At 49.2% G+C, this 25,665-nt stretch overlaps 1 pseudogene; it reads left to right on the forward strand.

The window, feature by feature from the left end:
* The first annotated feature begins 10,089 nt into the window (after positions 1-10,089).
* Positions 10,090-24,139, forward strand: LOC121047883 (annotated as a pseudogene).
* Positions 24,140-25,665: the final 1,526 nt, after the last annotated feature.

The following is a 25,665-nucleotide window of genomic DNA, read 5'->3' on the forward strand; positions in this document are numbered from 1 at the left end:
TACGACTGCACCCCGACCCTGCTACGGGACATAGAGCGCCTGCACAGGGCCATGCTGCGCACCATCGCCGGTCTGCCCAAACACGTACGCAACAACAGGCTCTTGGCCACAGTGTTAATACCTCCCATAGATGTCATTATGGCTGAAGCACGTAGGCAATTTACCTCTAGATTAGAAAATACCTTACAAGGGCGAAGCACCCTAGCATGGGACCTTCAGCGTCACGTTGCCTCAAGCGGCCCTGATGAAGCTTCGCCGTGGGATAGCCCCGTCATCAGCCTAAAACCCATCAAAGCGATACTTACACAAAACTCCGACCTCCGTAACCGCATGGCCTACCAGCACCACAACGCTGAAAATAATGGACACATTCACATTTACACTGACGCCAGTTTTTTGGCGGACCGAGCCGGACTAGCGTGGCATTGCACCTCTCGACCAGAGCTCACAGGCGCTCATACATGCACTCTGCCGCAAGGCACCGCCCTGCAGGCTGAACTATTAGCGATATGGGGAGGGACCTGCTCGATTCCCAACCTCCCTGATCTTCAAAGAGAACAGACGCTAACGCGTACATACCGAATCTACACGGACTCCGTCGCAGCTCTAGAAGAACTGTCAACACCAACGACCGAAGATGCTACCGCTGTTGAAATCCGTAAACGTCTTCGGATGCTCAAAGACTTGGGCGCGGATGTTCAGATCCTCTGGACGCTAGCCCATACCGGGGTCCCAGGAGGAAACGCTGCAGCACATGCAGCCGCCACACAGGCACGTGGGAGCAACGTAACTACAACCCCACCCTCCTCACAGATCCCCTTCGCAAATTCCTATTTGACCTTGATGACGCCTCGGAGTTTTCTGCACTATCTACGCACACGTATCCGCAAAGATAGTAAGGATCGCCTCCAGAGGGCGACACCCGAAACCTTTTTCTCCCCCACCGACAAATACACGCGCGCACAAGAAGTATTTCTTTACAAAATCAGGACTAACGCTGCATACACACGACATATTATTCAAAAATGGCTCCCTATCGACCTCAACATTCCCCTAAACTGCCCTCACTGCCAGAAGACAGCAAAAGCAGACCTCCTTCATCTCATATGGGATTGCTCCGCATTCACGACCGGCCGGGACACGATCATACACATCCCTCATTCCGACAATGCAACCCTCGTTCAACACCTCTTCGATCAACCAGCCAATAGACACCTTCTCGCCACTTTTGGTAGCGTTAGCGGTCTGACCAGGATGGTGTAGGCTGACTTACTCTTTCCTTTCGATTGCTCCAGGATAGCCTGCATGACTTAGGTGCTGCAGAAGACAGCGAAGACCAAAGACGGCGGAACTGATGCCAATTTTGAAAAAACCAGACACTCCTCCCCTCCCCCCCCCCCACCCTCCCTCAACCCCCTTACCCCCACAGCGGCCTTGTGCCATCCTCCCTCCCAAAGGATCAATAAATAAAAAAATAGTAAGTACACTGCAAGCATGCTTTTGATAGTAGTCAAGGCTAGCGCGAGCGGCCAGCCTTGACTGCCTTGACTAGAGCACTTGCTGCACGAGCGCTCGTGCAGCCGCCGTGGCTTCATTCAAAGCGACTAGCTAGCGCTTTTACTACGCGCGGCTAACAATAGTCCATACTGAGGTGAGACGAAGTATAGTAGCTGCTCGGAGGTAGGGTGCCTGAAATTTGACTGCGACAGTATGGTGTAACGGTGCTGCTACTCTGGGAACCTGCTGCATCATGGGCAGCGCCACTGCTGGGCTATTTAAGGGACGCACCATTAAACTTTATCCTCTTTTCTTCAATCGCTACCCCACGGCTCGTGTCTTTATTAGATACATGGTGTCAGAAGTGGAATATGGAAGGATTAAGAGCAACTACAGAGCTCCAGCTGACGGGCAATGTTGCCGAGAACTGGCGTCGCTTCAAGCAGCGGCTAGAGGTCTTCATGACGGCAACAGAACCCACCGCTAAAAGGAACGATCGGCAGAAGACAGCGCAAGGGGGCTATGTGGCACTTTTTGCACTCCCAGGAGACTAGGGAGAGGGAAGTGACGTCAACGACACAGCAAACGCAGATTGGGTGTTGATTTCGTTTTCTTCTGTCAACATTCAATCTGCATTTGCTGTGTCGTTGACGTCACTTCCCTCTTCCAAGACTCCTGGGAGTGCAAAAAGCGCAACATAGCACCCCTGCTCCTTCATGTAGCTGGAGAAGAGGCGCAGGAGGTCTACAGCACCTTCCAGCTCGGTGAACAAGCGACGTACGCTGAAGTCGTGGCTAGATTTGAAAATTACTGCACACCGAAAAAGAATGAAGCGTATGACAGATACGTCTTCAGAACACGCATCCAGGCCGATGGTGAGCCATCGAGCAATTCCATCGCGACTTGCAGTTGAAATTCAAATCGTGCGAGTTTTCGATGCTGAAAGGGTCAATGATCCGAGATCAAAATGCATATGAAACTGCAAGCAAGAAATTGCGCCAAAGACTTCTTCGGGAACCCGATCTGACGTTAGAAAAGGCTGTGGAAATTTGCAGAGTGGACGAAATCGCTGCCAAGCAGATGAAAGCATTAGAGGGGCCAGAAAAAACGGTCCACTTCATTAAGGGTAGAGGGTCGGAGGGGCGAGTCTCTATTCACAAACAAGGCGAACGAAAAGACCGGTGCGCAAAGTGCAACTTAATTCACCGGGGCCTTACTTGTCCAGCTGTAGGCAAAGTTTGTAGAAGCTGTAACAAGAAAGGCCATTTTGAGGCTTGTTGCAAGGCGGACCGAGTGCATGAAGTAAAAAACATCGTGGAACAAGAAAGTGAAGGCAGCCAAGATTTCGACATTCTTGAAATCAGCGAATGCAGTGAAGGACGTGGTTCTGAGTGGCTGGCAAGGAGATCTCCTTCAAACTGGACACCGGAGCTCACGCAAACTTACTGCCGCTCTCGTGGCTGCTGCGTGCCAGAAAGAACATTGTGCTGCAAAAGAGCGCTGCAGTCCTGCGAAGCTACAACGGCGGTTTGATTTCCCATAAAGGAAAAACCAGCTTGATGGTGTCATGCAACAAGCAAGGCCTACTGGGTAGCTAAACTCGTGGAGCAAAACATTCTTCGCTTTTTGACGTAGCGGGGGGAGTGACCAAAAGAACGCCGCTAAGTTTCCTCCTCCCTGCGCGCGCTAAACTTCGCAACTTTTGACGAAAAATCCCCCGCGATCCCTAGGCGGTGCACGAGAGCACGAGACAGCGCGGGGAGGCGAGCGTTCACGCCGCTCGCTGTACGTCGTCTTTGGGCTCTCTAGCGCCGACAATCCCGTCATGCCTCGCCCAGGCGAGGAGCGAGAGCAGACGACGAGAGTTCTTCTGCTACGATGAGGCATTCGCACAGCGGAACTGAAAGAAAAAGTTGGTTTTCTGCTCGAAATCGCGTCCCGCGGGCCACAAACTGAAACGCGAGCTTGAATTGTAAGCGTCTGATATTTCACGAAGGGAGGAATTGACGGCCCGTCTTTTATTTGCGAAATTTGAGTCGTTTTGTAGCCGTACAGACGCTGAAACCTACCAGTGTGTAATGAAAGGCCCAGGACAACCACAGTGGCCGCGAGATCTAGCATCGTTTGTGTATGGGTAAAAAGTGCAACATTTTTCGACAAAACTCCCACAGCAGAAACCTGCGACGCATTCACTTAGTGTCCAAAAGGCTAAACATGGAGACGTTGCCCGAGACTCAAGCAAAGTCATATTTGAACGGCAGCTATCTCGGCCCGTCATATTTTGTTTTGAGAAAGCTCTCGTTCTCAATGCCCTCACCAGAGAAATAAAAAGTCTTACGAAACGTATTGCTAGCGGTTCCAAATAACTAGATTTAAGCCGTATCCTTTCAGTGGTTCACTCATAATATTATGCTTAAAACGAAGCAAGCTCTTGCGCGTACAGTGCCATCAATTTCCTCAAGCGTATGCTGCTTTGTAGTCAACTGGTTTCGGAAACTTACGCCGTCTGTAGATATCTCTGACAGCCAAGTTGCTTAAGTGGAAGTCATCGCAAATGTAAGTTCCACGTTGCAGCAACCAACGTGTAAACGATGGCAGCGACTGCACTCTCGCATTCCCACCCATCACGTCGAACCAAAAGGCGCTAGTTTCGGTTTGAGGTCGGTACTTTTCTACAACATCTATGGCGACAGCATCAGTCCGCACTGGGTGCATTCGGCAAGTTCGTTCGGGGCCTGTTCTCCGTGCAGCACTCGGCGGGTGTAATGCATTAGAACTCTCCTAGTGCAAGTCTGTATCGCGAATTGGGAGCCCTTCACTGGCCTCACCGGGGACCATTGCTTGACGACAGACAATATGCCGCGTCCTCTCTAGTTCTCCCTTCGTTTTCGTCCTTGTTGCTTTGGCCTTTTACACCATGAGGCAATACACGCAAGCCTAAGTAAGAAACATGCAAAAATTGGAAGCTTGTACGCGGTGCTCGAGGGCGAGCATTTTATGACGTGCTGCGGTGTTTATGTCGGGTTCTTTGAGATCAAATAGACATTCGTCAAGCGTTTGAACATCGATTAAAAAAAATTGGCCGGAGCACGATTGACTTTACCGACGTCGCTTGCTTCGGTTGCTAAATAAATGGCACGTCGAGCGACTGAACGGCACGCTCCGACTTTCAGTTTGTCACGGAAGCCCTCACAGGAGTTCAAAGAAAAAGCTTTCACCATGAAGCACTATGTACAAGCGGTCAAAACGATGCGAAAATCCCCAGTAAAGGCATTCTAACTTATCGTTTGCTGAGCTTTGATGACTCCGAAATCACGGATGACTCCACAATAGCTCTCGGTAGCCCTTGTCTCATTAAACACATAAACACAAACACATAACATAACATAACATAACCACACAACATTTAGTTAAACAAGATTGGTATTCTAACGCGTTTAATATTCTTGCCCACAATATTAACTGTAATTTGCGGAAATATGATAGAAGTTTCATGGTAGAGAATAACCTACTAACGTAATAAAATTGAGTTTTCCCTTTTCTCCTATAGCATGCATAAGATCGTGTCAAGCGATGACTGCCGGTGGTGCCGCTCGACCCCAGCAATACAGGCCTCTATCCACGTTCTAGCCTCCTAAGAAATCAGTGGTGCCAGTGCTATTAGACATAAATCGTTTATTTGCATCGGTACTCCCACACCTGCCGGATGTAGGGACGAGGCGCAAAACCGTACATCCGGCCAATATTGAAGCCGGTTTTCGGACGATATCGCCTCGACACTCGCGAAGAAGCAACGTGCTGTTTCGGCAACTCGTTTGTGTAATTTATTTGTTCAGTCATATTAATGGGTCCCGTGCCACTGTGTACACCCCAAAAAAGAAATGTACTGTGGTAATTACACCTTGAGGAGAAGCAGGCACGTAGCCAGATTTTTGTTTAAAGGGGGGGGGGGGGGCGCCGATGACAAAGTGCTCTATGAGGGGGAGGGAGGAGAGGAGGCCCCAGCAAAATGGAAAATTTCGGGGGGGGGGGGGGGGGCGGGAAGGCCAGGCCTATGCCCCCCCCCCCCCCCCTCCCCTTGGGTACGTGCCTGACGAGAAGGGGTATTGTAGTTTTACATCTTTATAAAAAGGTGTAGGCATTATCATACGTTGTAAGAAACGTGTTTAAAAAATCACACATTTTTAAAGGTGTGAAGTTTACATTTCTTTTATAAGGTCCATCGCTACACGTATTAAGGTGTTAGTTATGGGACACCCCACTTACATGTTTAAAGGTGGGAAAATGATTAATGTGTATATACCTCTAACAGAAGACAATCTCTTTCATGTGATTACATCGCGCGCCGATGAAACGATCTGTCGATGACACGTCGTTCGATGAACTGATTTGACCGCCAATGAGTGACAACTGCCAGTAGAATTTCGGGGAAATAATTCTGCCGGCTGCCGGGAGACTCGACCCTACCCAAGAATTACCCCGGTTCTTGTTTGTTTCCCAACATTCTGAATTGTATACCAGCTTATTAGTACCTCTTCGAATATTAAAGAAAAAAAAAACAAAAAAAAAACAACAAAAAAAACGATGGCAGCCGCAAAAGCTCTGGCAGCCCGGTTCACTGTCATGTGGGAGACTGACAGGTACTTGTCAGTCGCCACCATGCCTTGAAAGCTACCGGCTCCGAAGAACCGGAGCGCGCAGAGAACTTGTTGTTCCACGGTCCGAGGCGGCGAACGAAGCTCGTCGCAGAGTCAACGCACAACGGCTTTTGATAGGCGGTAATGTCGCCGAAAGTCGTCGTCGGGGAGTTAAAAGGCGTCCCCGGTGGTCTCGGTAGCGACGCCGACGGTGGCGGAAGATAAGCTCGGCCGCTGCGTACGGCACCGCCATGTTGACAAAGTTTAACTTCGCCTCGATCCGAAGCGAAGATCTCGAGCTCAAACCACGGCTCTCGCAAAGTTCGGAAACGTCACTTTGACGTCAGCGACAACTTCGACAAACGAGGTTTCTTTTTAACAGAAACTTCGGAGGGATTTTGAGCGTCAGCAGGTCGCCTAGGGACAATCTGCAAAGCATTAATTTTAGCTTGGCGTAGGGATGTAGGGAAAAATGGGCGCTACGTCATCGGCGAAGCCGTTCAATCAGCGGGCTCCTCGCGCCCCTCACGCGCCGCACGCGCGCCTCGATGAACTTTGCTTCGAATGATTGACACCTCGCTCGGCGCGACGTCAGCGTCGCGAGAGTCCAATTAGCGCGTTCCGCAACTTTCGGACACAAAGTTGTGCTTGACGAGTTTAGCGACCCTGGAATGTTTTGTGGTGAAGAAATCTCGCACTCTGATTTTGGGTCTCCAAGCCTGCGAGCAGTTTGGTTTGGTAAACCGAATATCAGCGGTCAGCGACAACACCAACGCAGTCATTTCTGACTTTCCCGAAGTATTCAATGCCTTACGCTGCATCAAGAAAACCTAACACATGGTGCTTAGGGAAGGAGCCCAGCCGGTTGTTCAAGCAGCACGAAGGGTTCCTCAAGACTTGCGAAAACCATTGGAGGCAGAGCTGCAACGTCTGACAGCCGCCGGAATCATCCGGAACGTTGACAAGCCCACCAGCTGGGTAAGCCCTTTGGTGATTGCCCACAAAAAAGACGGGAACATTCGAGTGTGCTTAGACCCTCGTCATATTAATGAATGGGTGAAGCGTGAGCATTATCAGCTTCCGAAACGCGAGGACATTGAGGCAGAACTTTGCGGAGCACAGTGGTTTTCTACCCTAAATGCTAACTCCGGTTTTCATCAGATACCGGTAGACGATGAGACCGAAGACATTTGCACGTTCGCCACTCCGCTTGGGCGGTATCAGTATACGCGACTACCTTTTGGAATTGCCTCAGCTCCTGAAGTCTTTCTAAAAACGATGTCAGAAATACTTGAAGGTTTGCCGGGAGTTCATGTGTATATAGACGACATACTTGTCTGGGGAAGAACCGAAGCCGAACATGATGAACGTCTACGGGTAGTGTTAAGCCGAGCAACGCGAGGTCTCACACTTAATTTAGAGAAGTGGAAGTTATCCTGCAAAAAAGTCACTTTCCTAGGAGACGTGATAAATCAGAACGGAATCAAACCGAGCCCCACCCGAGTTCAGGGAGTCACGACTTTCCGACGCCAGATAACAAAAATGATGCGCAGCGTTTGTTGGGATTTATAAGCTATTTTGGGCAAGTATATACCTAATTTTTCGTCCAAAACAAACTTATTACGTGACATCCTCAAAGAGAAGAACTGTATTTGAGTGGACTGGGGCGCATCAAACAGAGTGGGAGCGCCTGAAGATACTCCTAGTGACCGCTCCGACACTTGCGCTTTTTGACCCTGCGAAACCAGTGAGAGTATCGACAGATGCGTCGCAATACGGATTAGGGGCTGCATTAATGCAACTGCACGAAATTGGGTGGCGGCCGGTGTCGTACGCCTCGCGAGCTCTGTCAGATACAGAGACGAAGTACTCCCAGATTGAAAAGGAGACCCTGGGAGTCACTTACGGGCTCAAGAGGTTTCACGACTTTGTGTATGGGAGGAAGGTTTTAGTTGAAACGGACCACAAACCTCTTATCTCCATAGCAAAGAAGTCTGTGGTTGACATGTCCCCTCGATTGCAAAGGTTCTTTTTTACGGTTAATGAATTACGACTTTGACTTGAAGTTCATTCCTGGAAAGGATCTAGTCGTTCCGGATGACTTCTCAAGAGCATTCTCAAGGAGTGAGAAGGAAGAACAATACGAATCAGACGTTGAGCTACATGCTGTAGGGGTTGATTACAATATGGTCAGTCCGAAAACACGGGAACAGCTATAGCTGCGACAGCTAGTGATGAAACTCTTGCTCAAGTAATCAATAGCCTTGAACATCACAGACCTATTCAAGGTCTATACAGGGCCTTTGAAAAGGAGTTAACAGTAGCAGAATGCATTTTTTTCAAAGGCAGAAAATTTATCATTCCTCACAGCATGAGAAAAATAATTCTTGAAAGAATTCACGCGGGTCATCTCGGCAGTAACAATTGTGAGGCCAGAGCAAGAGAACTGGTTTTCTGGCCTGGAATCAATGAAGACATCCAGTCTCTTGTTCAGCGATGTCGGGTTTGTCAGCAGTATGCGTATAGGCTGCCAAGTGAGCCCTTCCTTATGCGGTCAGTTTCCGATCTCCCCTGGAATCGAATTGGCGTTGATCTTTTCGAGCGTGCTGGTTCCTCTTACCTCGTAGCCTATGACGCTTTCACTTAACTTTCAGGAAGTCGAAAAACTTCGAGAGGTCACGTCAGCGCCTGTGCTGGAGAAGCTTAGTAGCTTATTCTCAAGACATGGAATACCACTGGAACTATATGCTCGGATAATGGTCCAAAGTTTCCTCACACGAGTTTCGGCAATTCGCTCACAAGTACGACTTCATACACACAACATCAAGCCCTCGCTTTCCTCGCTCAAATGGACTCGCCGAAAAAGGAGTCCAGATAGTTAAACGAATTTCGAAAAAAACGATTGACGCCAACGAAGATTTTTGGCCTGGACTGTTAAATTACAGGTCAACTCCCCTGGACGATGGCCGGAACCCGAGCCAGCTGCTCATGAGACGCAGATTGCGGTCTCCCATTCCCCACTTTGCGCCACGGGCCCCATCACAAGTACAGAAGCGCTCTCAGTGCCGCAATCGGGGATCTACACAGGTTCCTCTTGCTGAGGGTCAAGTCGTGCGAATCCGGGACGATCGGGGGTGGAACAGAAAGGCTCAGGTACAACGAGGTGTAGCTTCACGTTCATATATAGTAAGCACGGAAGATGGACAAGAATTGAGAAGAAATAGGGTGCACCTCCGTCCCACCTACGAAGACTTTGTGCTAGATGCACACCACCCCGAGGCCCGTGCCACAGAACGTGCTTACTCTTCCGGCCCTTCAGCAGAAAGTGAAGAAACTGAAAGTGAAGAAACTTATCTTCAAGCGCCTGCGCTGAGCAACTTCATGGCAGACACGCCCGTGGAGACAGGGCAGCTTTCCACAGATCAAGGAACTGCCGCGAAACGAACACGTGCGCGACAACCACCCGCAAGGTTGTGGTACGACGAGCGTTTTCAGCAGCACCCGTAACTTCACTGCTTTCGCCATCCCTCATAAAGAAAGGAGGTGTAACGGTGCTGCTACTCTGGCAACCTGCTGCATCGTGGGTAGCGCCACCACTGGTGGGGCGCACCGCACCGCACCGCGCTGCACCGACGGACGCGTCGCGTTCAGATGGTCGTGTTGGTGCGGCTGCACTACGTTCATTTGGGACTTGGTGCGGCGCACGACACCGGCGCGTTGCTGCACCAGTTGCACCGTCGAAAGGAGGCCTTGCAGCTTCGCGCACTGCGGGCCGACGCGGCCTTGAGTTAACGCTCTCCGCCTCCTTCGGCCCTTTCTTTCCCTCGCTTCGTCGAGGTGTTACCTCGTCTCGGTAAACAAACATGGCGGCTCGGAAGGCGGGGATCTTGGCTCTGCTCACTTCTTTTCCTCGAGGCGGCTGCTCTAGCTACGACTCCAGCAGTGACGACGAAAGTGAAGCCCGCGCGTGCGCCTACATGTTGGAGAAGTTGTTTCCGCCACCAACTAAACGGCCAAAGATCGTCGGTTACATCGAGGACGTCGTCCACAAATACTCGGACGAGGACTTACGTACTCTGCCGGAATTCTGGGAGGCGTCTCATTTGATTCTTTGCTTTTCCTTTTGGCGTGCGGGGTCGATCTTCATGTCGTACGCTTTCTGCAGTTCCGGAGGAACTTCAGGCTGCCACGGTCAGCGTGCTACGACCTCATATCAGATTTCGAGGAGTCGTCATTCTACCCGGACTCGTTCTCCAGAGGAGGAACTCCGCAAAAGACGGCCGAGGAGCACATCCTGTCGTTTCTGTGGTACTGACAACATTTCTCTTTTTGCGTAATAACTGCAAACAGTGTGCCTATCACAGGCCACCATTTTATTTGATAACATAGCGTTTGTTTAACCGGGAGAGGCAGAGAAAGGATAGGGGCGTCCTATCGGCTGTTGTGAAAAAGCAGAGCAGGGAAACAAGGGGGCGCAGATGGAAGGCAGGAGCAGCGGCAGTCACTTTTTTATAGGATGCAGGAACTGTGGCAGTCTACTTTCAATAGTATAATATATACTATGAAAAGTAGACTGGCACTATTACTGCCTTCCATCTGCGCCCACTTGTTTCCCTGCTCTGCCCAGGCAGCACAAGGTGTTGGGCAAATATTGGAGAGCATTGGCAAAAAAAGGTCCAATGATGGTCCACTTTAGCCAATCTGCACCCAATATTGTCTATGCCATTATATAGCGTCTTCAGTGATGGCCCAGCTTCTCCAATGACCAACCAATATTGGAAGCACATTGGCATAAAATGGGCCATCTTGGCCTGTCAGTTCCATTCACTTGCGAATATTGGATGAACACTGGCAAAACATGGACAATGTTGGCCTGACAGTTCTATTGGCTTATGAATATTGGATGAACACTGGCATAAATGGACAATGTTGGCCAGTCAGTTCTATTGGGTCGCGATTATTGGATGAACACTGGTATAAAATGGGCAATCTTTGCCTGTCAGTTCCATTGGCTTGTGAATATTGGATGAATAGTGGCGTAAACCGGACAACATTGGCCTCTCAGTTCCATTGGCTCGCGAATATTGGATGAACAGTGGTATAAAATGGGCAATCTTGGCCTGTCAGTTCCATTGGCCTCCGAATATTCGATGAATACTGACGTAAACCGGACAATGTTGACCTTTGAGTTCCCTTGGCTTGCTAACTTTGCATGAACACTGGAATAAAATGGTCAACGTTGGCCTGTCCGTGCTGTTGGCATTCCAATATTTGATGGGGACTGAAAATGTACACTGTTGGCTTGTCTGCAGCATTGGCTTGCCAATGTTGGATAAACACGAGCTTATAATGGTTACTGTTGTTTTGTTAGTACCATTCGCTCATCGTCATTTCAAAAACACAGTGGCATATAATGGTCAAAGTGTGTTACCGCCGAATTCAGAAACCTCACTCAAACTGCACTCAAACTGAAGGGCCCCTCCACTTCCTTGAGGAAGGCGCGAGGGCCGGCGCTGGCCAATCGCGAGGACGGATCCGCCGTCGCGATTGGCCAGCGCCGGCCCTCGCGCCTTCCTCGAGGAAGCGGAGCGGCCCTTCAGTTTGAGTGTAGTTTGAGTGCGGTTTCTGAATTCGGCGGTTAGTCTCACAACACCATTGGCTTAGTAGTGGAAGCATGTTGAAGTAGGCTGGTTTTGGCAAATTTTGTTTTACCTCAACAAGTTGAAATTGCTCGAGCGATTGTCAATTTAAGGTTATTTTTTCAAAGCGCGATTCAGGTGCTTTTCTGCAAAGTAAACAAAACAATAACAACGTACAGAACTTAATGGCGATGTTTTGCTCCTTCACTGTGCATACTAAGGAGTCGCCAGCGATATGGGCTCATCAGGACCGCCCACTGGGGAAAAAAAAGAAGAATCGATGTCCGCGTTATAGTCAACATAATAGATTATTATGTTGACTTTATGATCTCGACAGAAAAGCTTCGTACTCTAACTACGGGCTTGTGGGCTGCACCTCGTGTCAGCTGAAGAACTTCTTTGCGATTAATTGGAACAAGACACTATTCTGAAATGTGGTTGTACAATGACGGCTCTATGACTTTACGGCACTACTGGTGCTACAATAAGAGCCCTAATGCCTCTTACAAGGCGCCAAGGCACTGATAGCAGACGACAATGTTGGTTTGATATGGAGTCTAGCCCCTTTTTTCCGCATTTGATTTATCACTGTCTCTTTTCAATTTTGACATTAGGCTCCGAGCTGATTTCAGAGCTTCGTGTCTGTCAGTCAGTAAAGATGTTCTTTCTTCGAAATTGCGCCGGGACCCGACGACGGAGGCAGCTGATGGTCGCTGACGGAAGAGTAAACCATACAGGACTCCGCGGATAGGGGGAAGAAAAAAAACACGTCTATTTACAAGCCAAGCTAATTTCCGAATCCCTGCAAAAGGTCCCACCACGTCCTCTCCTCGTCTTCTTCTCTTCTCAAAAATGCCCCCTGCCCCAGTTCGCACGAGCGTCGCCAGTTCACCCACACACCGGGGCACACGTGCCAACGCAAACACGCAAAGAAAAGAGCCTGTTTCCGTGTCCCTTCACGGTGATGGCGGGCCGATTCTCACACCTCCCGACTAAGTATATTTTTTAGACCCGAAATGTCAAAAATAATATATAACAACTAAACTCAAACGCGTACGCGTATCAGTCTCACTTTGCACAGAGTTAGTGACTCAACCCATAGGAATCCAAACTATAGAAGAAATTTACACCAAATGTAAATCCCATGCTAGTAAAGTGCTTCTTACTGTGCCCGCCAAGGCTCCAAAGCAGTGACAAACCTCGCGCCGAGAATAGCGCAGCATCTAGCCTCCTAGCCTCGGTCTCTTTGCCGACAGGTTATTCAAGCCACCCAGATTTCGGCGGGGCTTGAATCGGACGGCGTATAGCTGGTTCCGGAATTTCTCCGCACAAGAGCGACGACAGTTTATACTCTCTCTTGATTTATGAATCAGGAATTGTCCTCGGAGGCGGTCGCCGTTGTCGACGTCTTCTGCACTTCCAGCTCTCTCATACGTGGCCGGCTGGCAGGTGGTCGAGTCTTCATCGGCGTCCCTATTCTGGGGCATCTTCATCTCGAAGACGGTGTCCTCGTCCCCGTCCCCGCTTTCCCTGACATCTTCACCGGCCGGCTGTGACGTCAGCCACCCTAACAAGATGTCCGATTTCTTGCCGATAAACACTTCCCTGCCGTGGTCACTATCGGCTTGCCAGAACGTCTGCCGCCAAAGCAAGATATTCGGTCCTTTGTCGTCGTCCACGTTCGCGCCATCGTCGTCCTCGGCTCGCCAAAACGCCTGCCGCCCAGGCGATAAGTTCAGTCCTTCGTCGTCGTCCACGTTCTCGCCGTCGTCATCTTCGACTTGCCGGCATTTCCGCCTCCCAGAAGATACCCTCTGTTCTTCTTTGTAACCGGCGCCCATGTTCTCAACGTGGTCGTTATTGGCTTGTAGGAGCTTGTGCAACCCAGGTAAGATGTCGGGACCGGCCTCGACGTTGTCGAAGTTCACACATCGGTCGTCCTCAGATTGCCGGGACGCCTACCGCCCAGGCAAAGTGAATGGCCTTTCGTCGTCGACGTTCACCTGCTTGTCGTGGTCGTCCTGGGCTCGCTGGGACGTCCTCCCGGCACGCGAGACGTTCAGCTCATTTCTGTCGTCAACGTGCGCCTGCACAGACACGCAGCTGCGATTGTTCTCTGCCGACCGCTTCATGTCGTCGGCTTGTAACAGAATCTGAAGCGCCTCGCGGACCGATAGGTGCAGCCTCTTCTGGCCTTGGAGGTTCAAGTTGCTACCGTCGGACTGCCCACATCGGTCGTCACCTTGTCGGGCTCACGGCTGGAGTCTTCCTCCACAGTGACATTCTTGGCGTCTACTCTTTTCTTGTGAAACCGAAGTTCTTCGTCTGGTGTCTTCGTCCGGGGACATTCGCGGGAAAGGTGTCCCAATTTCTTGCATTTAAAACACTTCACCCGATGATATTCAGGTATAATGCCCTGCCTTGGGTTCTCGTGTCTTTCCTTGAGAGAAGTGGTGGTTTCAATAAAGGGCCTCGAGACCTCAGCTCGCGACACTCAGAGCTCTAACAAGACCGATTCTTTGACCACATCATATCCACTTCTCTCACCCATGTTTAGCCTATTCACTAGTGCACGCATGCTCTCCGTGAAATAAGGTCGCAGAAGATATCCACTGAGCCGCTCAGGGACTTCATATGTCTCGAAGACGTTTTCTACGCCATCAAACCAGCTCGGCACTAATAAATCGGACAACGGCACGGGATTCAGCACTGCCTTCATCAATCTCGAAAAGCGAAAAACTTCATCTCGGAGGTTGAACTCCATGCCGCCGCCACTGGCTCGACTTCGGTTTTTTGAGCGTAGATGTTCTAGTTCTAGCTCGAGGCGTAACAGCCGTTCTTTCTCCCTTATAAGTTGTATCTCCTTTTCAATTAAGCTGTATGATCGGACTCCTCTGTTCCCATCCCCTTGTGTATGCGAGTTTGCCACTAATCCTCTCAAACGTGACAATTCACTGGCCCGTCAACATACCTATTCCGACCCCTATTCTGCTCTGGCGTTAGAACCGGCATCCGCCGCTCTGCGCTGTGTGTATCCATGGCGGGCACACGTCAAAGAATCACGTTACCGTAAGGTCAACGACTGCCGCTGGACCACAGACGCAGCCCGCTGCTCAGAATAGTCAGGCACGAAAATGATGTCCGAGCTGTAGACTCAGGCGTTCCTCGCTGGAGTGGGACGGCATCTGGTCCGAGGTAGCTCTGTCACCACGAAGTAGGTCGGTGGTCCAGTCTTTAAGGATCTCGGTGGTCCAGTCTTCTCTTTACAAGGCTCCACCAAAACCGCGTCAAGTCGCTGTCCGCCGATTCCGTTGTGAAGATCACGCCGCCGGGGTCCGCTGACGCAATCCTGTCGACTGCGCCAGTAAAGATGTTCTTTCTTCGAGATTGCGCCGGGACCCGACGACGGAGGCAGCTGATGGTCGCTGACGGAAGAGAAAACCAGACAGGACTCCGAGGATAGGGGGAAGAAAAAAACACGTCTATTTACAAGCCAAGCTAATTTCCGAGTCCCTGCAAAAGGTCCCACCACGTCCTCTCCTCGTCTTCTTCTCTTCTCAAAAATGTCCCCTGCCCCAGCTCGCACGAGCGTCGCCAGTTCACCCACACACCGGGGCACACGTGCCAACGCAAACACGCAAAGAAAAGAGCCTGTTTCCGCGTCCCTTCACGGTGATGGCGGGCCGATTGTCACACAGTCCTTCTCCGTCCTCTTGCTGTAGAGTTTATCATGTCTAAGCAATCTCTTCTACATTGGTTTTTGGAAACCCGGATAGCAAATACCAGCAGAGCGAAACGAAAGAATTCGAGAGAGAGAAGTATGCAGGGGAGGGGTCGCGCCGACGGCCTCGGAACTAACGTCCCTGAATGGCTTCCCCTCCCATTTTCCCCACGCCGTCACTAATCTCTCCTTTGTGGGTGAAGTGGACTCGACGACCTTGAGGGAGGAGGACACTGCGCATTCCTAAGCTAACAGTGCCGGGGAAGATACGCGCCGGCCGGACCAGTCATCACCTGCACCGCTCTCTGCGCGTGGTTACGGGAGAGAGTGTGACCACGTGAATAAAAATAAACCTGAGATTGGTTCACCGAGCTTCTTAGCTTCCTCTGCACTCTCAGCTTAGGAGTGATGGAGTCCAGACCGCAAAACACACGCACACACAAGCACACAGAAAGTGGGATCGCCAGCACCAAGGCCACACGATAAGGCAACGACTGGAAGGCGGTGGGGACGGTCTCCTTAATTTCCAACACGCGCATCCGCGAACTGCATGTGGGCAGGTGCGCTTCGCAAATTATGCATGTTTTTTTTTATTTTATTATTTATTTTTTTTTGTGGCAGAAATAGTTTTTTTTTTTCTAAGGAACAAGAATGGCAAGATAATCATGCTGATACCAGGACACCGTGGGTCCGTTTCCAGGTTGTCCGAATGCATTTGATTGCTTAGCAGACTGCTTTTATCGGGCGAAGCGGCTCGGCATATCCGCCATCCATGGGCAAGTACGGTGGTTCTAGAGCTCCGATCACCAGCAGCGCATTTCGTCTTAGTGCCAAGTGCGATCTTCAACATGCGGATTGCCAAGACCCATGGATATTCTTTCGGCAGCGCCTACATACCGGTGATCTTCCTTTGTTGTGGGCATACATGTGACCACTAGCTTCGACGGACCGAAGACACGACGGACTGCTTTCTCTTCCATGTGAGTGACAAGGAGAGGTCCTCTTGACCATTGGGGATGGGCATTCTTGCTACGCAATGTATGTTTTGTCACTTTCCGTTGAGTTTGAACCGTGTCGGACTCTGTGCCAGGGATCTCCGACGAGTTCAACGCGGAATCCACAGCGATCGGCCCGAAAGGCCCTGTACAGCGCTATTTGTAGTGCTGTTTATTCTAATAGACCGCGAGGGGCGTTCTGATGGGTTATTTCTGTGCTCAAAGTTTTTTTTATTTCATTTTTTTTTAAATACGGCTGTCATTTTGGCGGCAGGTGTACTGCAGTAAAAAGTCAACCAGGTCTGTCCAAAGCCGAATACTACAAAGCGTTGGGTAGTGCTTATTTGACAAGGTTCGGCTTGTTGTGTGCGAGTTGAGTGTCAGCTATGTCACCGCGCTCTGCGAGTGTAATTGCCACTAATTGTCTTTACACGGCAAGCTATTTTATATGCGTGATTTTTTTTTAATTCTTGATTGATTCAAGCATAAAATTTTGTTCAACTGTCATGTTCTTACGTGTAGAAATATCGGTGTGAACTTAGATGGCGAGATTATAATTCTTAAAACTCCTTATAGCTAGATGAAAGGTTAAGGGACGCCATGATGTTGCAAGATTAGAGCTAAGCAATTGATAAAATAGCCTTCGTACTATTCGAATATTTTTTTTTTTTAAATCACTATAAATATCTGAATCTAGATCGATCGAGCTTTGAGTAAGGACATGTCGGACGAACGAAACAATAGTAAGCGCCTGGGCCGTCTTGCTAGAAACAGCGTCTCAGCCGAGACGGGGGAAGAGAAAGCACTGTCAAAGCCAGCGTACGAGCTGAACGGGACTCAAACCTCGACTCAAGACGCTCGCGCGTTCCACCCTTTGCAGTGCTTTCTTTCACCCAGTCTGAACTGAGACAGTGATTTCAGCAAGCTGGCCCCGGTGTCTTTCCTGCGCATCTATTTGTTTTAGAAGGCAGTACGAAGTTTTTTATATACTAAATAATAAAAAATAATTCACTGGAAAAGAAAGTTTATCATATAAAAAAGTCGGTAGGCTTTTCCCAGATTTTATACTTGAAGAGCAACTGAACCGATTAATCGACGCACGAGGACACAGCGCACCCGTAACAAACACTCAACGTTCACAGTCACACCAAAAGAAAGGGACACTTACACAGCAGCGCTGTGTAAGTGTCCCTTTCTTTTGGTGTGACTGTGAACGTTGAGTGTTTGTTACGGGTGCGCTGTGTCCTCGTGCGTCATGAACTACCAACTCGCCCGAACTTCTGTTTTAACGATTAATCGAATATTTAATTAAAGGGCAGCGATTAGTAATAAAGCTCTGTTTTATTTTGATATTCATTATTGACAGGCGTAAGAGAACTGAGAGCCTCTGAAACCCTTCACTTGAATCCAACCCCCGCTTCTGTCTCTTTCAGAATCCTGTGGTCATGCCCCTGTGTGGTATCCCCTTCCTTGCCCAGCCCTCTGCCCTGTCCACTACCGAGCCTGCCGCCGACCCTGCCACCGAGTCTGCCCAGGCCCCCGTGGTTGCACAATGTTTTAAATATATTTATTCGATCTAAATAAATTATGAACTGTCAAACGTTATGAACAATTCATTTGCATGCTTTAATGATTTCTAATGTGCCCAAATATGGTCAAATTGCCGCCTTTATTAAATTTTAGTATAAGAAAGAAGACGGTGCTTCAGGAAAAAGGGAAAGATACTTGCTTGGTTCTCTGCACTGTTTTTGTGACACTGGTTACAACACTGGCTGAAAGATAGCATCTAATAATGTCATAGACAATGGATGCAAAAATTTGCCAGTGTATTAAACTGGATGCCAATATTGGAATAGCCGATATTTAAGCCAATGTTGGAAGAGCCAGTGTGTAAGGCGTTGGATGCCAATATTGGTTCAGCCAACGGTGAAACTTCTATGCCAATATTGGATAAAAAAGCGGAAACCACGTTGGTCCAACGTGGGCTAGAACGTTGGCAAACCAGTGGTCCAACATTGGCATCAATGATGGACCACCATTGGATCGGGTAGCGTTTTCGAAAATGCCAACGTCAGACCAATATTGGAACCATTTTTTGCCAACATTGGGCCAACGGGGGTCCAACAATGGTGTGCTGCCTGGGTGCTTTTGCGTTATCGATATATTCCTGTACACAAAAATACTGCGGGTGGGAAGAAATTTTTTATCGGCCATAGACAGGCACGTAGCCAGGATTTCGTTTCGGGGGGGGGGGGGGCGCCGGCCATGACAAAATGCTGTATGAGGGGGAGAGGAGGTCCCAGCAAAATGGAAGATTTCGGGGAAGGGGGGGGGGCATGGGCCTCCCCCCTGGCTACGTGCCTGGCCATAGATTTCTGTTTGCTTCTGTGCGAAAGCTGGGACCTCGTGATGCTGTACCTTCTGTAGCTTTTGCTCCGCTACCACGTTTCTCATAGAAAAAAAAGGCAGTTGGTTCAAAGAATCCTACCCAAAGTAGCCAAGTAGATGGAACTAAAGGCTTATTCACACGGTGCATCTTTTCAACGCGCCACAGTTTAGCGAAGCCAACATTTCGCGAAATCGGCCTGTTCACACGTGGAGCTTGACGCGCGAAACCTGTGACGTATTGACTCACGAGAATTTCGCCAAACCTTGTCATCTGCACCGAGAATACCAAGCGTTTCGCATCAAAATGATATGAAGTAAGCACAGTGTGAAGAGACAGTCTGTTTTATTAGTACCACTCAATGAACTTGGTACGACTCGGCTCACTGGGTTTACTAGTCGTGCCAAACGCGGGAATGACCGCGAACGTCAAAGAACAGGAAGATGATCCCCGAAGCATTTCGGACATTTTTGCACCACTCATAAAGAAAGTTATCCCGTCAGCATGTATATATGCGGTGCTTGTACTCGTCGCGACTGTTGATGAATCTGCACCGCGCCACCAACTCGTACTGTAGGCGCCGTTCACACACCTGCAACCGAGTAGGACCAAGACACGCCGTCCGTACGCACCGCTTCACCGGCATCGCCGCTTATCGCTTGCCATGTTTGTTTGCTTTCTTTCGGCTTTGGCTCGGATACGAAATCGGCCAAAAATCATACTCCTCCAAAAGCTCGCTCCTCCTCGAAGGTCAGACGTCATAGCGAAGTCGAGCGGCCATTGGCAGTGTCCGCGTTGTCCTTCGGGTGATTGACAGGCCTCGGTGAGGTTTCAGCAAAAAAATGCTCGAGAAGCGAGGAACACGCGCCACTTTTTTCGGAGGCGCGCCACTTTTTCGGTGGCGTTCAGACTAGGAATCTGTTTCCCGAAACCCAGTTTTGCGACACAAGATTCGCCAGCAAGATTCATCGTGTGAACAGGAAGAAATAAACGTTTACTGTGGCGAACTTGTGCCAAAAATAAAAGAGTACAAAAGGATAATAATAGAGCGTCGCGGGCGTCGAAATCGGCGTGGCAGCAGAGTCGAACGCTGGGGCGAGACTGACTCCTGCTTGCCAGGCGGAGCCGCTTTTGTACACGCGTTGGCTTCGATGCAGAAGGTTCGACGCGGAGAACATTCCAACCTCGAACCAGCTAGACGGTTCTCGAATTCACTAGAACATCACATTACAGTGTAAACAAAAATGCGTAGCCGCGGCCAGGAATCGAACCCTGGCCCTTCGCGTGGGAGGTAAGCGCGATAACCGTTGTGCTACGGCCGCGGTGCCTACTTGGCGCGCAGCAATATGAAGGAGCGGGTGGTCAACTATCTGCTGGTCATCGCCCCAAGTGTTATAAAGTTTCCGGCGGACTTGGACAGCCTTGCTTCAGACTTCGAAGAGGTATGCACATTTCTCTTTAGATCAGAGCAGAAAAAAAAGGCCATCTCTCGGGACAGTGCCGTGTTTATTTCTTCCCCTGAAATATGTGATTCCGTAGACAGACTCTTCGAAACGACCGGTTCAATGCACGGCGAATGAAGACACAACTCGTTTCAGCAATGTTTAAACACCGATGACCAGTTTGCGCTTCGCCTTCCCCCTCTCCCCCCTTCTAGCCTTTTGCTTCCCCTCGCTTGAAGACTTGGAGAGGAGGGAAGCGTTGCGGGATCTCGAGTTTTAGTAGGTTAGAGTACGTAATTCAGTGCCTTGTTTCATGCCACATCATATTTGACAAAGAAATCTACTGGGCAGCATTGTGCTGTCACTGCTTATACAAATAGCCAAAAAAACAATGTCAGGTATAGTTGGGCAAGTTAAGAATACAACATCTGCTCTGCCCACAGGCATGTTGCACTTGCTTTGATCAAATGTGACTTGTTCTCCGTGACATTAACCACTGGCTTTAACGGGGGGGAGGGAAGCTGGCCTCTGATTGAGTGAGGTAATGTCGTGGAAAGGTTACCAAGATGCTGGTGCGACTCCGGACTTCCTACCTTGCGTCGTTGAAGTGTATGGCAAGACGCAATTATAATCTTGTCCGACAACCTGTTCATTGTGGTTGTCTGGTACAAAGAGACAGTCATTGCGAGCAATCTCAACGAGCTGAGAAAGTGTGATGTTTCAAAGATTAATAGGAAGTGTATTGATAGTGTCACTTTAGATCACATTGTACATAGGAAGTGAAGCCATAACGTCCGGAAATGGACAACTTCGTATACTCGGGGTGCAACTAGCGAGCTGTAACAGCCTGCGAACGTGGATCAGACAACTCGGACAACAATGCAACCCACTACTACATGCTATACGACGAATGTCTAACAAATACTGGGGTGCACGACAAAAGGCCTGTCAGACATTGGCCCGGGCAGTCGCAGTCGGCAAACTTCTGTATGGATTTCCAATTTACGTCCTTTCGAAGAAACATATGGAGGATGTGGAGCTACTGCATCGTGAGACTCTCCGCACCATCACTGTGCTTCTTAAACATACACGGATAGACCGGCTCATCGAATTAGTGGCTCTACCGCCTATAAGGGCAACGTACGCTGTTGCTAAACAAGCCCTTACAGATAGACTCGAAAACACGGTGCAGCACTTTAACGTGGGACCAACTGAGTCACATAGACAACCGGGCCCCCAGTCTGAGCCCCCATGGGACAGTCCTGTTATTCAAATGAGACAACAGGCAATACCGTTCCGAGAACAAGGGGCCCTTCAAATTCGTATTGCCAATCAGCACCAACAGTTCGAACAAGATCACATGATAATCTACACAGACACCAGTTTTAATGACGGCAAGGGGGGCATGGCCTGGTACTGCCCCACATGACCGGAACTAAATGGCGCCCATAGCTGTCACCTCCTCTATGGGGACGCCCGGCAGGCTGAACTCCTGGCAATATGGGAAGCCCTTTCCTCTATTCCCGGCCCCCTACCACAACACGACTCCATAAGAATACTAACGAACGCCAAGGAAGCGCTCGAAGAAATTGAGACTAACACGGTTTGACGCCACGGCTCAGGCCGTAAGGAAACGAGTGCACGACTTGCAAGAAGTGGGCCTTGACCTACGTATTTAGTGGACACCAGCACACACCGGATTCACGGGAGGGAACGCAGTGGTACATAACACAGCCACGGCAGCTCGAGGGGGTATTGACTCAGTCGCCCCTTACCCTCCCCTCAACCCGCCACTTAATGCCTACGCATGGATCACAGACTCATGAGAATGTCGTATCGATGGTACCTCATTTTTATCAGAGCGAAACACCGCAGGGAACGTAAACAATTTCTTACATCAATTAAGCATTGTCACACATATACACCCGAGTAAGACCGAGAGAGACCAGACCGGTTTTTAAGCCTCTTGCGACGTCTTAGGGTCGGATGCGCTGCAGCGGAGCTGGTTCTAAGACGTCGTAAGAGGCTTAAAAACCGGTCTTGTCTCTCTCGGAAATACTCGGTTGCAAGAGTGTGCACGGGCCCTAACACCTCTGCCCCAAGTCGATCCGCAACTACGACTCTCGCGCGCCCAAGAAGTATTCTTAAACAAAGTATTTGCAGACGCAGCCTTCACAGTGCGTATCATCAGGAAATGGTACCCCCCAGCCGCGGACACACCAGTTCGCTGCTGTCACTGCGGATCGAAGTGCAGAGCTAATCTCTTGCACCTTATCTGGGACTGCCCCCCGCTTCTCCGCCGGCAGGACAGGTATTCAGGATATTCCACATGCCGATCATGACACATTACTTGCACACCTCCGAACATACCCCCCCCCCTAGCCAAAACACGCTAGCCCAATATGATAGTAAGAGTGGCCTTGCGAGGGAAGTGTGAGGTGACTCCCAGTACTTGACCAGCAGATTCTCATACCGGCAGCAAGATCGAGAAGCAGAACGACTGCCAAGATGCCTTCTGCACCCCAGAGAGATTGTCAAGCCTGCACAACTCCTCGCAGATACCTCCTATCCCCCTTCTCAAACCCTAATCCCCAGACATCGGCTTTAGCCATGGTGTTAACAAGTTTCATTTCTAGTACAGCGGGCCCTTTTAAGCATCACCCCTTGAGCCCCGATGTTCTGGTCAGCTCAATAGCCATCTGCGTATGTCAAGGAAGGAGTTTCGGGTATTGTCTACGAGTCCACATGTTGCCTCTGCAGGTCAAGGCCCTATTCGAAGGCTTTACACCAATCATAGGACATGGGAAAAGAAGAGAAAGTTTAGCCATCCCCTTCCCATGTGGTCCAATAAATAAATAAATAAGAATTTTCAAATTTTTTTTATAGAATTCCCCTTCCCGACCGTCTTCGAATTAACGGACGAAAGAAATTTAATGTGACCAAATCTTCAGTTTCTGGCAGACGCTCTTCTTCAAGTAATAGACACAAGTCAAAGAGGAAGGAGCTATGTAGATCAGTTAAAAAAAGGTGAAGCTGTTAGAAGACACAGCGCACTTTCTTTTGTTGTGAAATATGTGTGCCCTTTGTTTCTGTTTTCTGTTTTGTTTTTTTTTTCTTTTCAGCATAAGTGTTGGTTCATAACAGCTAGTGCTCTCTTATTTTTCCTGCAAGGTTTCTGGAATCCCCGGCGTCATCGGATGCATCGACGGAACATACATCAATTTTCGTTGTACAGACGAGAAGATCCCCGCAACGTATGTGAACCGGCACGAGGCCCTGTCATTAACCTTGCAAGGGGTATGTGATGACAAGGGCCGGTTCATCGATGCTTTTACGGGGGTTTCGAGTCGGATCCATGACGCCAGGGTTTTCGACCTGTCGGACCTCTCCGAAAGGCTTCCCACTCTCTGTAGGAGAGGGAAGTTCCACATTCTAGGGGATGCGGCATACCCCAGCAGGGAGTACCTAGTGACCCCTTTTAAGGACTACGTCAAGATGACCCGTGAACAAAGAGATTTTAACAGAGACTTCTCTGCCACACGGGTGACAATAGAAAACTCCTTTCAGGTACTGAAGCGCCGCTTCATGCAGCTATCCTACCTTGAGTTTGCGGAGGTTGACACAGCTAGTAAATTTATTATGTCGTGCTGTGTGCTACATAACCTCTGCATTCAGTCAGGAGATCTCGAAATTGAGGGCGTAGAAGCCACAAGTGGTCGTCTGCCAGATGACGATGACACAGTTGAGGAGACTCGCCTTGTTCTACGAAGCAGAGGAATTGCGAAACGAGAGAGGCTTTGTGATTATGTGAATCGGCCTTGATCGTTGCACAAAATAATGTTTTGCATCAAGTATTGTCTTACAGTCCTCTCTCATTAAAGGGCAACTCCGGTCCATACTTTCGATTTTGGGATTATGCCTGTTTTTAGTGCAGTCAGCGTCCCTGAATTGCAAGCTGTATTTTTTTTGCTCGTTATTGTGCGTAGTTTTAAAGATATCGACGCCTCAAAGTTTTGTTTGGGGCGCGGCCAACAAAACCGAAACTAGCCGCTATGTGAATGTGACGTCAGGATCGTTCTCGATCAACGAGTATGCAGGCCGAGCGGCACCTACCTCTGTTGCGCTAGCCGTCTAAAGATGGGTGATAAGCTAATTTTGTTTTAATTTTGTATACCTGGTAGTTATCCAGCATATGTAGCAACAGTTAGTGCGTATACCCAAAAGCCAGCGAATGGAAAACCCGAAAACTCGTTCGGTCTTCGGCGCACAGAGTTGGTCGCTAAAACGAGCCTAGGAGTCCTCACAAGCCAATAAACAAAAGGCTATACCGAAGCGACACGGGCTACAGATAAAAGCAACGGCTAAACACTCCAATCACAAGTCGAAGTAGCGGTGGTAGCTGCTCAAAGAAGCGCACTCCGCGCAACGCCCGGATCGGAGGAAGAAATGAGAACGATACTGGACGTCACGGATTAATGTTGCTTTAGCGATCGGCAACCCGCTGGCCGCCCGCTAAGGAGCAGCAGCTCGTGGCGGGTCGCATTTTTATTATCGGCATTAGCTGAGTATGCGGGGTCCCCCAGACATAATATTTTGTGTGGAGTCGTATTGTGTGTCACTACAGCGATATGAGTAATTTATTTCATTTTGAGTTTTGGCCGGAGTTGCCCTTTAATACGGACCCCATTAATATGAACACCCCACAATATGGACGAAATTTTTAGGAACCGTTAAAATAGAAACCTGCAGTCCAGTCTATATACAACCTTTTTTTTTTGTTACTATAAATGTAAATCCTCACACTGAAAAAAAAAATGGAATTAGTGAACCGTAGAGAATTCACTATTGTCCCTTGTCTGTCCGAGATAAGACCTGCAAACCTAAAGTGTAGTAGGGTTTTTTGGGCTTTCAACTCAAAAGGTAATTAGGTATGTGCAATTCAAATGTAACAGACACGCTGTACTTTCTGGGCATGAAAGTAAGATTCAGTTTAGGTATAAGTACAAGCCCACATTTCCTCATTTCATGGCTAAATAACCCCCCATTTCCTTTTCGCTACGATTCCTATCTATGATCTTGTTTTATTTTCTTGACCTTTTATTATGGAAGATTTTTCCTGTGAATGCAGGCATCCATGTTAACAAGACATGACTGTATGACCCTGTAACATTTGCTTAAGTAAAAACTGGAAGCAACTGGAAGAGCATTTTTGTAATACAGAAGGCCAAAGCAAGAAATGCCAAAGTTGGACCTATTTTTGTTTTTTCGGTTATGTTAACTGTGTGTATTTGACTGGCGGCATCCTTTTGGTTCTGTTGGTCCATTTCAGGTTGCCTTTCATTTCTTTT

Source organism: Ixodes scapularis, unplaced genomic scaffold (assembly GCF_016920785.2).
Source record: "Ixodes scapularis isolate PalLabHiFi unplaced genomic scaffold, ASM1692078v2 ptg000597l_1___fragment_3__unscaffolded, whole genome shotgun sequence".
Lineage (NCBI taxonomy): Eukaryota > Metazoa > Arthropoda > Arachnida > Ixodida > Ixodidae > Ixodes > Ixodes scapularis.